The sequence below is a fragment of the Lathamus discolor genome, chromosome 2, assembly GCF_037157495.1.
Source record: "Lathamus discolor isolate bLatDis1 chromosome 2, bLatDis1.hap1, whole genome shotgun sequence".
In the NCBI taxonomy this organism is placed as follows: Eukaryota; Metazoa; Chordata; class Aves; order Psittaciformes; family Psittacidae; genus Lathamus; species Lathamus discolor.
In genome coordinates, this window is record NC_088885.1 from 112,800,498 (window position 1) to 112,814,205 (window position 13,708).

Consider the following 13,708-nt stretch of genomic DNA (forward strand, 5'->3'; position numbering starts at 1 on the left):
ACCATAATAAAATAAAAGCAAAAGATAATTGAAAAAAGTCTATTTTCTTCTAGTCTAGGTGGGTTAATAAATTTTAACAAAGAAAAAAAAACTGCCCCACATGCCTGAACCTCTTTTCAGCTTATTAAACAAAGCAGGAGAAGCCACATATCCCAAAAAAAAACCCTATAAAAATAGATTGCTATCGATTTATTCCTTCTTAAAACCTATTCCTGGAGAGATGTGAAAATAAACCTAATATAACAACCATGACTGTCAAGATAGGAAGTTTAGAATATATATTTTTGACTTGCACTTTGCATTTCCTATAATTCAATACTTAATCTATACAGTTCCATTAGCATATGATCAGTAATTCAATTTAGGGCCATCTTTGCACAAAAGCCTTTTTCTTAGGATGGTAACTTTGCCAAGTGCATCTTCCATCTACATGTTTGAATAATTTCTGCAGACAAGTAATAGAGACACTAGCTCTATTAGCATAATCAATACACAATTTACTGAGTTATCCAGACAGAACAGAACTAAAACGTGTGTGCCATTATTTCAGTACCTATAAATGACTAATTTCTGGAAGCATCTCTACTTTCCTCTCCTCCTCATGGCCACATAAAAAACAAGAGGACATTCATACTGCCACCATCTACAGGTAGTATTAAGTATTATTAGATAGATTAATCACATAGCAGAAGATTTAAATTTAAGAGCTAGTTACAGGATGTGTTGAGTATCCTCTAACTCTATTAAAGTCAATGGATTTTGAACATGTTTCGCACTTTGTGATAACATGCTGTGGAAATACATCTCCATAAGGGTTCAGTCAGGATAGAAAACTCAAATTGAACAAGTTACAGAGAAGTACTAGATGCAGCAAGGCATGTCAACGTATCACCTGCTAAGGCGACACCTTCCTCCTCCTTCTCTCCCTAGGTACCACTGGTGGTCTGAGACTCACCTTTTAAACTCTTTCAGCCAATGAACGTGAGAGCAGGATTTCACACATGACTATGCTACATGTAAGCAGCAATTCAGTGGGTGACTCCTGGAAGTCAACAACCATTTCAGGCTGCTTTCATAACGTCCTTTAAGAGAACAGATATTCATAAAAGATCTCAGTAATTCTGAGAGTATTGTTTTCTGAACAGCTTCACCTAGTATCAACATACATTTATCAGTTGCTAGCCAGGAACCTGACTACTATTTTGACTCCAAAATATATATGCACCCAAAGACTTTTGTGTGAGCTGAAAATGAAATATATTTGGATATTAACATTTGAAATATCTACACTCCAGAACTCTACTGAAAATCAGTTCTGTGTGTAGCCATAACTGTACAAAAATCCAATTAATCATATGCAAGAATATTTGTATTTCTGATTTGGTTTCCTCTGTACTGTGACATACCCGTTTTCTTATTTTTAACCCCGTCCCTTGACGCTTTAACAGTATTCTCTTGATATTGGAAATTATTATTTTCCTTAAAAGATTCCTGTTATATAAAGCAATTTTCACTTGCATTTAGGTTTTTTTTCAGAATACAAAGCTCCTCATAGCATTCATATTTTTTTATTCCTCTCTTTAGTCTAGCCCAACATTGTGCCTGTTTTTTCTCCCCTCCTAACATTCTTCTTGTAGAAAGACTGAATTAGGAGTTCCCAATTAGACTGCAGTGGTTGGAAAATACTATTCTTTTTCTAAAATGAAGTATTTTCCTAGGCGGCACATAAACATAAAAGCAATAAATATACTTAAGTGGAAAGAAATTATGCTTAAGAAATCCTTTGGATATTCTTCCAACCCTTGATCTCACGGATGACAGTATCCAAATGTGACAGCCTAAAGACCTCCTATTTTACAACACTGTGTGCTGAAAAGGCAGAAGATGCTTCTTCATGCAGCAGAGGAAGATTCTACAGAAACCCCAGAGCTAGGGGTGGGGGGATATCTTTTTCTGGGTAGCTGAGGTAGATTAATTAATCCTGTCCAGAATGCTAACTTTGCCTCCCTAATCATGCATCTTTTAACAAGGTTAAGCCACGGCTACATGAACTTCTATTGTGTAAAGTAACTAACTATGGCATGATATATTTTTAAAAGTAATTTTCTCCAAAGGTTCTTAAAGCTTTTTACAAACCTCAAGTAAATTCCAGACATTTCAAAGACTCTATCATGCAGTATAACATTACAATGGATCCCCAAGTCAAATCGAAGTCCACAGTGAAAACAGGCAAAGCAAGAGGGAATCTCTTTTTGGGACTATTCTTAGTACCAAGGTCAAGACTTTCAACTGTCTTGCCTATCTTAAACAGAGTACTCCATCCTCCATTCCTGACGATGTAACAGTGGACATCCAGTCCATTTTGAGGAAAAACAGAAGTTAGTAGGCTAAGATAAATTTTAAGCCTAATTACCAAATCCAGTACTTCACATGAATGCTTGCAGAGCGATCCCTCTCGGTGTGCTGAAGCTATCGATCACCTAAGCTTTCTTACTCTTTCAGAGGAACATGACTAAGAATTTCTGGTACTCCTACAGACTTGTATTTCAGCTGCGGTTAGAAAACAGGAAATTCACTAAACACTGTCTATGAAAGCCTTAACTCTGCAAGAGGGAGAGATTTGAATCAAATTGATATGTGGATCACAGAACCTCAAAGTAACCAACACCACACAGTTCTGAAGACAGGTGATGTAAGGAAAGGCTATGAGGACATATAGTAAAGGTTACTGTAGGTGATCATTGTCTTTGGAAGTTAAGTCACTTATGACTTAGGAAGTTCAACCATGACAAGTAAAAGGTCCTACACCTGGTCGGAGCAATCCCAGGCACAGCTACAGGTTGGGCAAAGAAGAGATTCAGAGTGGCCCTGAGGAGAAGGACTTGGGGGTGTTGGTCAATGAGAAAATGAACGTGAGCCAGCTTCAGTGCGCGCTCACAGCCCAGAAAGCCAACCGTATCCTGGGCTGCATCAAAAGGAGCGTGACCAGCAGGTCGAAGGAGGTGATCCTGCCCCTCTACTCTGCTCTTGTGAGACCTCACCTGGAGTATTGTGTGCAGTTCTGGTGTCCTCAACATAAAAAGGACACGGAACTGTTGGAACAAGTCCAGAGGAGGGCCACGAGGATGATCAGGGGACTGGAGCACCTCCTGTATGAAGATAGGCTGAGAAAGTTGGGGCTGTTCAGCCTGGAGAAGAGAAGGCTGCGTGGAGACCTCATAGCAGCCTTCCAGTACCTGAAGGGGGCCTATAGGCATGCTGGGGATGGACTCTTTGTCAGGGACTGTAGTGACAGGACAAGGGGTAACGGGTTAAAACTTAAACAGGGGAGGTTTAGATTGGATATAAGGAGGAAATTCTTTCCTGTTAGGGTGGTGAGGCACTGGAATGGGTTGCCCAGGGAGGTTGTGAATGCTCCATCCCTGGCAGTGTTCAAGGCCAGGTTGGATGAAGCCTTGTGTGACATGGTTTAGTGTGAGGTGTCCCTGCCTATGGCAGCGGGGTTGGAACTAGATGATCTTGAGGTTCCTTCCAACCCTAACTATTCTATGATTCTATGTACCTAATATAAGACACTTAAACTGAGAAGTCTGGGTTGTCTGACACCATTCCAACACCAAAACAATATACAGGTGCATGTCTTAGCTCTATTACCTGAAGACATACATTTATTTGAGTCAAAAAAACAACCTCCTTTTAACTGAGATTATCCCTGATTTACCAGAGATCTCCAGCTATTGTGCACCAGGGCTTCATAAGGGTTTGGGGTTTCTTTATGCCTCAAACTCTTTGCTCTGTTCTAGATTACTTTCTATCATGTAAAACAGCACACTGGTCTATATCCACAAAGGACACAGAAGCTTAGAATCCCAAAAACTAGTGAGGGGATACTGCATCCAAATTGCCAGAGGTTCTGCTCAGATGCCACTCAGATCAGGCAGTACCCATGGCTTTATCACCCAGGCTCTTTCAGTGCTGTGCAGCTCAATGCTGAAATCAAACCAAAGCCCCATTGCAGCTGGCTAGTGAAAGGTTAAATATTCTCCCGCCTGCCCTAGCTTTGTATGCAGTCTTATGGGCTGGTTCTTCAAAGTTTACATACCCTTCCCTGATTGCTATAAGACAATGGTAGAAAATGTGTGGGCTGAATTACTCTTCCTTTCCCCGTTTTGCTCATTCCCACCAGTTAGATCACTCACCCAGGATGTGGGTGGCACCACCTCAACTTTCTTCTCTATCTGAAGGATTTGCACTCACGTCATGAGCTTCCTAATGAAGAGCACTTACCCTCAGACTTGAGGTTCACTCATTCATTGCTGATGAAGCTGCTATACCTCATCTACAATATTCACTGAACTAGAAAGAAGGAGAATCAGCATGATACCTTATCCTTGTGGTTAGGGCACCCGCATGGAAAGCGGGACACAATGACTCCAGTTCTAGTTTCATTGAAGTAATTCATTAGAAGTAATTCATTAGAAGTAATATTGTAGTATCTGGCAGACCAGGACCCTCCTGGTCTCCTCTTTCTCCACTGGTACTTGACCCACTAAAGCCATGAGTCTTGTGTATGAACGCTTTCTCACTCTCTTGTCCAACAAATACTTAATGACATATTTGAAAAGAGAAGTGCTGTTGACAAAAATAAAAGGGCAACTCACACTCGCAGGACAAGATGCTGCTGTGTAAGCACTGATGTACTATTCCCTGTGAGAACTCCCACCTTTCACATCCTAGTACAGCAAATAACTTTCCCTCTTCAGTAAAGGGGAAAGGAAGAGCAGCAGCACAGCCTCGCAGTTCCATCTAACTCAGGAGGAAAGGAACAGCCTGCCCCCTATCTCGAAAAAGCTGGATCAGATAAGTGAGTGCTATAAGATACCCTACTGCACCTATAAAGATACCCACTTCTAGAACAGGGAAGGAGCTAAGACATATTATCCTTTACAACTTTTTCCTACACTATCCTTAAGGTAAAGGACACACATAAACCCCTCATCTATCTATGAATTATATAAAGAATCAAGTGCCTGGTGCAAGATGACTATTCCAGTGGGCAACCAGACACTTGTAAACTGAGCACTGCAGTACTGCAGCATCCAAGTCCTATTTTTTTGGACCTAGCCTTAGAACTTTCTGACCTTTCTTCATTGATTCACATTTATATCTGGCAAGCAAGTCTCCCGCTTAACAGATTCACCAGAAATCATAAACCCAACCTTTTCCTATGTTCTAGCTCTTTATAAGTCATGAAATGCAATCCTTTCCTAGTGATTGCACACACGGACCAATAGTGACCCATTTCCTCCTCCCATCTTCAGAGCAAAAACGTTTCATCAGGCATGGATCTTGACATCCTGTTGTCCTGGAACCAGTGAATCAGAAAGTTCCTTCCTTGCAATTGTATTCTTTAGAGGTGGAAAATAATTAACTTCCCCACCCCCTCCTCCTTCCTACTGCCACTATAAGAGTTAGAAATTCGTTTGACTTTGTCTGGAAAACAAAAAAAAAAACAGCCATCATAATTCAGTGCCAGAGAAAGTTTTGTTGATCAAAGCATAGCCTAGTCTTTCCAAGGACACTGCCTCACTGCATCCCATCATCCAGTCCAGCAGCACAGCAGGTATTTTATCTTTGGCTTTAAAGTTCCTTTCAAGAAGCTAATGAGTCAATAATGGAAGTTGAACTTGACTGGTTACCAGATGAAGTAAACAACAACAACCAAAAAAAAAACTACCTAAAAAAATCAATTATCAAGGAATTAATTATTTGAAATAAATTTTCCAAGCAAAACGCAACCTAATGATAGTAAGGGCACTACAAGTTTCAAGGGACTGTATGCAAAAGCCATCTATTATGCAGTTAACCAAGACATTTAGATTTTTAAGCAGTCTAGCTTTTGCACACTCGTGTAACACCAAGCAGCTGTATAATAAACTAGGTTTTCCCTTTCCTGTTAGGTAAGGACAAAATTCCTGTTCCAGTTTATCACCCTGTATGAGAGAATGAGCTCTCCAAAAATGGGGTATGTGAAGGAGGGAAAACACTGATGCCCTGACTATCAACATCCTGCCCATTTGTCCTCATGGCAAAAAAAGTGTTCTGCTTCAGCCAAGAGGCTGTTTCACAAATGCACAGTACTTCCAAGTTTGTAAGAAAGCTAATTAGCTACTGACACTGTATTTTTAAAGAACCATAGTAAGCCACTATCACATTAAAAAAAGAAGTGGAGGGGCAGGGGAGGGGAATGGGGAAGTGTCAGTATACCAAAAGATATAGAAATGACTTTAAGAAGTCTTGCAGGACTAAAAATTCTAACCTTAGAAAGAAAAATTGCACCTAATTGCACCTATATTTAAAAGTGAAAGTATCAGATGAATCACTTACTCAAAAAACTTGCTCCCATGACAAAAAAAAAAAAAAAAAAAAAAAAGCAGGGGGAAAAAAAACCATACTGAAAACATGTGCCCCCAAAAATCTGAAATTTAATTGAGTATTAAATTGTGCAGAATTGGTAAGTAACAACCCTACCACCCTTTTGGGTAGACATTATATGGATTCAGCTGTGCAAAAAAAAGTTGCAGTATCACATGCATAGCATCACTCTAGCTAAAGGAAAACCTAAGAGGCTCAAATGTGCACACACCAGAAGAACTTGGATAACCTAGACTAAATCCCGGAAAAGGACGCAAAAAATCCTCTACATCTTTTGCTCAACAATTTTCCTGCATAGAGTAAAAAAATGTGTTTGAAACCAAAGGAATGTGAACTGGGGGAAAAAAGCACAACCAGTGGTAACTAATATTGCAAATACAGAAGACAATGGTCCTGGTTCAAAAATCCATTGGAAGAGAACAATTTTGTGCAGTCTTACTAATACAGATTCTAATGAACATAAAACAGACTCTTTTGGAAGAGGAGGGCTGGATGAAAATGTTAATTATAACATGTTGTAATAATGATACCCCCAAGATCAGCCCTATCTTTTTTGCTACAGCATAGTCCCTAGGCATATGGCTAACTATTCCTTGATCATTATCCTGGCTAAAGCTAAAGCTACTGAAGTTTAGGAGGCTCATATCTAAGAGAATTTCTTTCATCTCTAATAATTGCTAAACTAGCATAATTGCTCATACTTGAGGTGAAATAGAACCTAAGTTGTCTAAAATTAAGGCTAAAACAAAAACAAATCTCACCACCTCTTTCAGTGTTTGCACATTCATCTTCTGTCAGAATCCTATGTCAAATGTTGCATTATGATTTAAAAGTATTCAAAAGCTTCTCTTACACTATCTGACTTTTGTTGAGAGAGCAACTGAAAAACTTCAGTGCTTTGTCGTAACACACTACAAAATGTATTTGAAAAGAAACGTACATTTTCACAGCACCAAGTAAAACAGTCCCAATTCTTCATAGTTCTGTATGTTGTCCCTTCAGGGAAAGGATATATATGCATATGTATATATACAGTGCTGATTTAAGTGTGACAGCGCATCTTCCTCATCCCCAGCTGCAACTGATTTTATGCTCAGGTAGCCTTACAGGAACCAATGAAAACCATAAAATGCAGCTGTGAAAAGATGCTAAGAGGTCTGTCTTAAGGTACCAGCACTTATACTATATGTTAATCAATCTAAAAAAAACAACTCAAAATATCTTCAGTGTTTTACCTGCCCATGGCAGGGCAGGGGTGGAACTAGATGATCTTAAAGTCCTTTCCAACCCAAACCATTCAATGATTCTGTGAAAAAATACTGAATCCATATGGTCTTTGTAAAGCGTTAAGTTTTCCTAGATCTTTTCCTCATATGCAATTACTCAAAAGCAAGATTTCCTTCTTTCCGAAATGCACAAGTTTCAAAATACTGACTCGTGTTTCAGAACAAAGAAATGAGAGCTATTAAACCATTGTAAATTAGACAGAATGAATTACAGAGCAACATAAAGCCTTTCAAGACATCTTAGATCATGGTGGATAACGTTATCCTACACATTAGATAAGTGCCTCCATATCGACAGCTTTCCTTGTTACACAAGTTAACAGCAACTCAGGAAAACAAGATCAAACCAAACGTGCAGCACTTCTAATCCTCTTCATATTATCTTTGCCAGAAGATTTCACCTTTATGAAAGCTAGCTGTACAACCGGTAGCTGTTTAGATGTTCACTCTTAATAGTACCTGCTCCTAAGCAGCAGACTGCAGTGGTCAATATAACTCATGCTGGCCCCCAAAATGAGTGGGTAGCATTACTGTAATCCTACAGCTAATCAAGACCATCAATACCAGTATGCGCTGCCAAAGTCAATGAATATTACTAAAGGTTAGAGATGTTTTTGTTGTTACGGGTTTTTTTTTTGATATATAAAGGAGATGGGGCATGCTTTGGCAAGTCAAAAAGAGAACACTATAAATAGCCTGCATTATAAAAAGATCCTAATCTTAATTCCTCTTTGTAATTTGTTTTTTCATGTACTCTTTTATGTTCGATATCTTAATTTCTGCCCTTTTTTGGATGGCCAAATAGAAGCCAGCAATTCACTCATGCATCAAACAGATGTTTTTGCTTTTCAGGCCAAATGGAATCTTACGAATTTTTGTTCCCTCCCTATGAAATGATGATGCCAAAATAACAGTTTCTGAAAGCATCCAGTTCAGAAAAAGTTCTTTGGACCGGTAACACTGAAACTTTAAGTCAAGTTCACAGAAATCATGCCAATACTAATTGCTGTTTTTGTTTATGCTGGATTGATTATAGTGTAATCAGCAGACAATCTAATGACTTTTGAGTCTAGTCCATGCAATTTAGAACCCAGGGAGGGTTGGGGCTGAGAATAAGCATTCAAATAGTTGACAGTTCCACAGAAATGTAAAGGCTACTGTTTGAAGGGGATCCGAATGTCAAATTGTCTCTGAACTACTGCTGCTATTAAGTAGGATTTTTTGGTTTGATCCACTAATGTTTTACCTCCCTTGGTACTAACACCAGAAACCTGCACCTCCCTACAAGAAACATCCTTTTGTTTCATATTTACGATGAGAAAACAAGTCACATTAGAACACAGGTAGCTTTACTCAGGACACCAACAGTTTGCATGGAGTTGCAGTTGTAAATTCAGGCAGGATGGAAAGAGTACCTGCGTTTCCTCAAAAAGAGGGAACAACTTTAAGAGAAATTCCAGGATTGCCAAAATATTCCAAGATACAAGCCTTTTTTTTAAGCAGAACATAGATAAATAAAATACAGCCAATAAATTTTTTCCTTCTCATCTTTCTAGGAACTAATATCTAGTAATTTTATTTCTGCAGTCAAATGTGCAATGCAAAATTACAATGAGCAAAAATTTACTTAGAAGTAGTAACAAAATATTCTTTTGGAGGGCTTGTTAGTGTTTTTAAAGAAATTGCTTTCATATATCAGCGCTTCTATTAAATGTGTGCAGCTGTTCTAGATTCCTTGTGATGGCTTATCTAACACATACATCATCAGTTTCAGTGATTTTAGCATAATGGATATTACCTGGCTTTAGCTTAGAGAGACCTGGGGTTCACATTTAGTAGGACTACATTTTCATTCAGGTTTGCATAAGGAGTACCTGGTTTTCTTTGCAAGTGACCATATTTTTGTAACTTTGTTCCTAAACAAAGTTTCTCACCAAAAGCCGGTAGTAAGAGCAAAAGAAAAAACCTCAAACCCTCCCAAATATAAAACCTCACAAACCAGAAAGGGAAGGGAGAGGGAAGGTGGTCAGTAACCTAAGCGTGATATCTACAAAGCATGCCAAGTCACAAAAAAAGGTTTGCCATTCAAATGGCCAAGTTAAACAAGATACAAGCGAGCTGCTTTCCCCTGTTTCCCTTGCTTTCTCATCACAGGGGGTCTCCAGCCTAGTTTTGCTTAGGGCACAGAATTGCCCTTAGGTGTTAGGAGTTTAAGGAGTCATACCAATTGCCCTTCTTCAACACCCTTCATTTGCACAGTGGCTCTTTTGAGGCTTATACTCGGATATCACATCTCTGACTTAATCTTTCCCCACCTGCTTTTCTCCCGCTATCCTCCTTCCCCCACCAAATGCATTAGGTGATTTTGATCAGGTCAATGATACCCAATAGATTTTTCTTTTTTCTTTCAGAAACTAACCAAGGAAATAGGATAAATTAATCAGGAGAATGAAATACAGGTCAGGACTGATGAGTTTGATGCAACTGATCCTTCCCCTGCCTAAAAGAACCCAGCAGTTGAACTTTAATTTCTCCTTCCTGAAGTAAAATAAGATATTCAAATTACAGTTTTTCAGAAAGTTAAATAATTTGAAGGCTCCTTTTGAGCCTTCTTTTTGCCACAACCCTCTAGTATATTTGTAAGAGATGGTGTTATTTTCACAGAGAAGAAGTACAACCTTATTTTTATCTTGGGAAGATGTTTTTATTATTCTTACATTGTAAGGGGCTTAGCTTATATTAGCTATGTCTTTTTTCCTTCCCAGGTCCAAATATGAGATGCAATCCTCACCAAGAGCTGGGGGACAGTCAGACCAAAGTTGGCAAGAAACCAAAACAGGGGGAAAGGGAAAAGGAAAAAAAAAAAAAAAAAAAAGACAAGACAGAAAAGGAATGTAAACAGAAACCAGGGTAATGCAAAACCCTGTATTTTCAAGAAATAAAAGAAATTTAGTCATTAGCAAGTTCTTAACACCCACCATTTCAGATGACGGTTAGATTCATGCATTCAATATAAAAACTCAATTGTCATTTTGTTTTAATGTATTTACCTGCCTTGTATCAGTATTCCCCTAAGATATAAGTTTCAAATTAAGTTATCAAAAGTGACAGACATATCAAAAATATCTCTTATATCTTCCTCCCAGAAAGGGTTGCTAAGTACATGACAAATTGGAAATGTAATGTGTAACTCCATATTTTATTTAGATGTAAAACAGCACTCATGAGTTTAAATAACTCATTTACATAGATTCAAAGAATAGTTTTTCAGAAAAGCTATATAAAATACTGTTTATTTTTAAACTGCACAACTATAGTTTGCACTGACTAAATCAGTAATACTTAAAAAATAAGGAATTTAAATAAACGCTACAGTTGAAATTCTCCTTGCAACATTACTTACAGCTTTTGTTTGTTGACTGAAAATGAAGATGTAATAATTGATGGGCAGGCTCTTATCAATTAATTTAAATGCTATGCCTATGCAAGCATCTTTCAACTTCTCAGATGAATCCCATGATTAGCCCTCTCGGAAATCTTACCATCGGACTGTTTTCAGAATGCTGTTAATCCACTCAGAAACTGACATGATTCAAGAAAAATAAAACAGGGAAAACAAAAAAGATATTTGAACAAAGGCCACCTAGAATGATAACCTGCTCCCCAAAGGTAATTACTGCAGCAATAATTACAGATGATGATTGATTTACTGCCTGGTTTTAGCTGAAAAACAGTAAATAAGATACTGTAAAGAAATCTCTACCATCTCCATCCTGAACATTAAACTCCTGACTTCAGAAAACCGCTTAATGTCAGCAAATCCAAGCTACTCCATCTGAATCGCATAATGTTGCTGTTTTCTCATTTTAGGGACTCTGAGGCTACTGGTGGTACATAAGGAAGGCAAAGCCCATACCTCCACGTAAAATGGAAGCTGTATCTTTTGTTTTAAATTAAGTGTGATGTTTACAGGAAGAGATTTGAAACAAACCCCCTCTAACACACCTAACAGATAACAACGAGTAGCACATGCCCAGTGCTAACAGGAGAACAATTTCCTCTATTTGCCAATTAATTCCTAACGTTTATTCCCTTGCACTTAGATACCTCGAGGTCTAAGGCTACCCTTCACTTAAAGTTTCCCAACATCTTTTTGCAAATAGGGCTAATTGGTAGCTGTCTTACTGGCTCTAAAACTCTCCTGCACAAATAAATAAATCCTCCCTGGTAAGCTCGGGATAGAAGTGTGCGCCCAAGTAACAGAACTTTCATTGTGGTATCATTTTTAAAAGGTAAGCAAAGAGCGGCTCGTTTGTTCCTCACAAGATGCCAAACAAAAGCACTACTGAACCGCACAAACTTCGGTAAACTAGACACAGATGGCAGCACCAGGTAAAGCAGGACACTGAAGGCACTCTTTATTCGCTTTTAAAATATGTGGGGAGCTTAAAAAAAAAAAAAAGAGAAAAATAAAAGGAAAAGGGAAAAAAAAAAAAGAAAAAGAAAAGAATTAAAGCCTGCTCTAAAGCTCACTGAAGTCAACAGGAAGACTTTGAAAAGGGAACTCCTGGAAAGAGTCGTTTCAAGCAAAGAGAGTGCAGCTTTTTGCCAGGTCCTCCTGTACAAGTCCATAAAAGCAGACCCCGCTCCTGCTTTCTAACTATGAGATCGCGATGGTTTCTAGGCACTTAACTCCTGGTGTACGCCAGCCTAGCCGAGAAGAAAACAAGGCCTGCCGCCAGCCACCGAGCGGCTCGGGATCACATCCCCGATCGGGGGCACGGGCAGCCCCCCGGGCCGCGCAAGCTGCCCTCGGTTCCGCAGGCCTGTCTGCCTCATCCCCCTCCCTCCCACCGCCCCCAAAAAGTAGACAACTTATAGATGTTCTGACCTGACGCAACCCAGGCTTTATTCAACTTCACTGCAATGTACAGACCGACCCGGGAGGAACGCGCCCATCCAGGGAGAGATGTTTATTTGAGGTGACAGCCACCCTTCAGCCTCCTTCCTGGAGAAGCCCCTGTCCGCCGAGCCCAACGGCTCCCTGCTCCTGAGGGGAAAGGCGACCAACGGCTGCCCGCTCCTGGGGGGGCGCGGGCGGGCGACACCGCACGCTGCGGCGGGCTGAGGGGCGGCGGCGGCGAGGGGCCCGGCGGGGGGCGGCCGCAGCAGGCCGCGCGGGGCGGGGGAGGAGGGGGCGCCCGGGCCGGGACGCTGCCGGCCCCGCCGCGGCCGCACAAGCCGCCCTTTGTCCGCCTGCGGGTCCCTGGCTGCCCCCCCTCCTCTCCCCTCAACCTCCCGCCTTCTCCGGGGGTCCGGGGCGAGTCCCTGCGACTTGGTGCTGCGGGGCGCTCTCTCCCCTGGGTATCACACACACAGCGCACACCGCGCACACCCCGCGCCCCCCTTGTCAATGTATACCCGCGCCTGGTCCGGTTATTTACCCCCTTTTCTCCCTCCCTCCCGCCGCCCCTCACACATGCCCTCCCGGCGGCGAGGGGCCGCTTCACGTGACAGCCGGCGCCACATTCCTCCACAGCCCCAACTCCGGCCCCGCGCGGGGAACTTCGGCCCGCCCCACCCCCACCCCTCCGAAACTTCCTTCACCCGCGGGCACCGGACCCCGCCGGCACCGGCTGAGGGGACGGGGGGGTAAAACCCGCGACTTAGCACGGGCTTCAGCAGCGCGGCTGCTGGCGGGCGGCTGCGCAGCTGCCCGCGCCCGCGGAAAGAGACGGAGGGAGAGGGAGGGAGGGAAGGAAGGAGGCGGGCCGCGGGGCTGCCGCAGCGGGCTGTCACCGCGGCTCCCGGCGGCAACTTTAGCAGCGCGGACAGTTTGGGTCGCGCCGGCCGCTTCGGGTGTGGGGCTCGCCCCTCCGCGCCTATACCCACACCCACAACCTTGACTTGCGCGGGGGTGCCGCTGCCGCCGGCGGGGAGGGGGCGCGGAGCGGCGCGGAGCCGCGCTCGGGGCTGCCCAGCGCGGC

General features: G+C 41.7%; 1 protein-coding gene across 12 annotated transcripts in view; it reads right to left on the reverse strand.

The window, feature by feature from the left end:
- ZNF521 (zinc finger protein 521) overlaps positions 1–13,708 on the reverse strand; it is a 236,040-nt gene that overhangs the window by 220,677 nt on the left and 1,655 nt on the right. The window contains exon 1 of one of the 12 annotated variants that reach the window (XM_065668153.1): positions 12,613–12,689. The exons of 10 other annotated variants lie outside the window; for them this stretch is intronic. The gene's annotated coding sequence lies outside the window, so the exon portion shown is untranslated. Of the gene's footprint in view, positions 1–12,612; positions 12,690–13,708 lie in introns of those variants that run through there. One more of the 12 variants, XM_065668154.1, reaches the window with a different exon arrangement.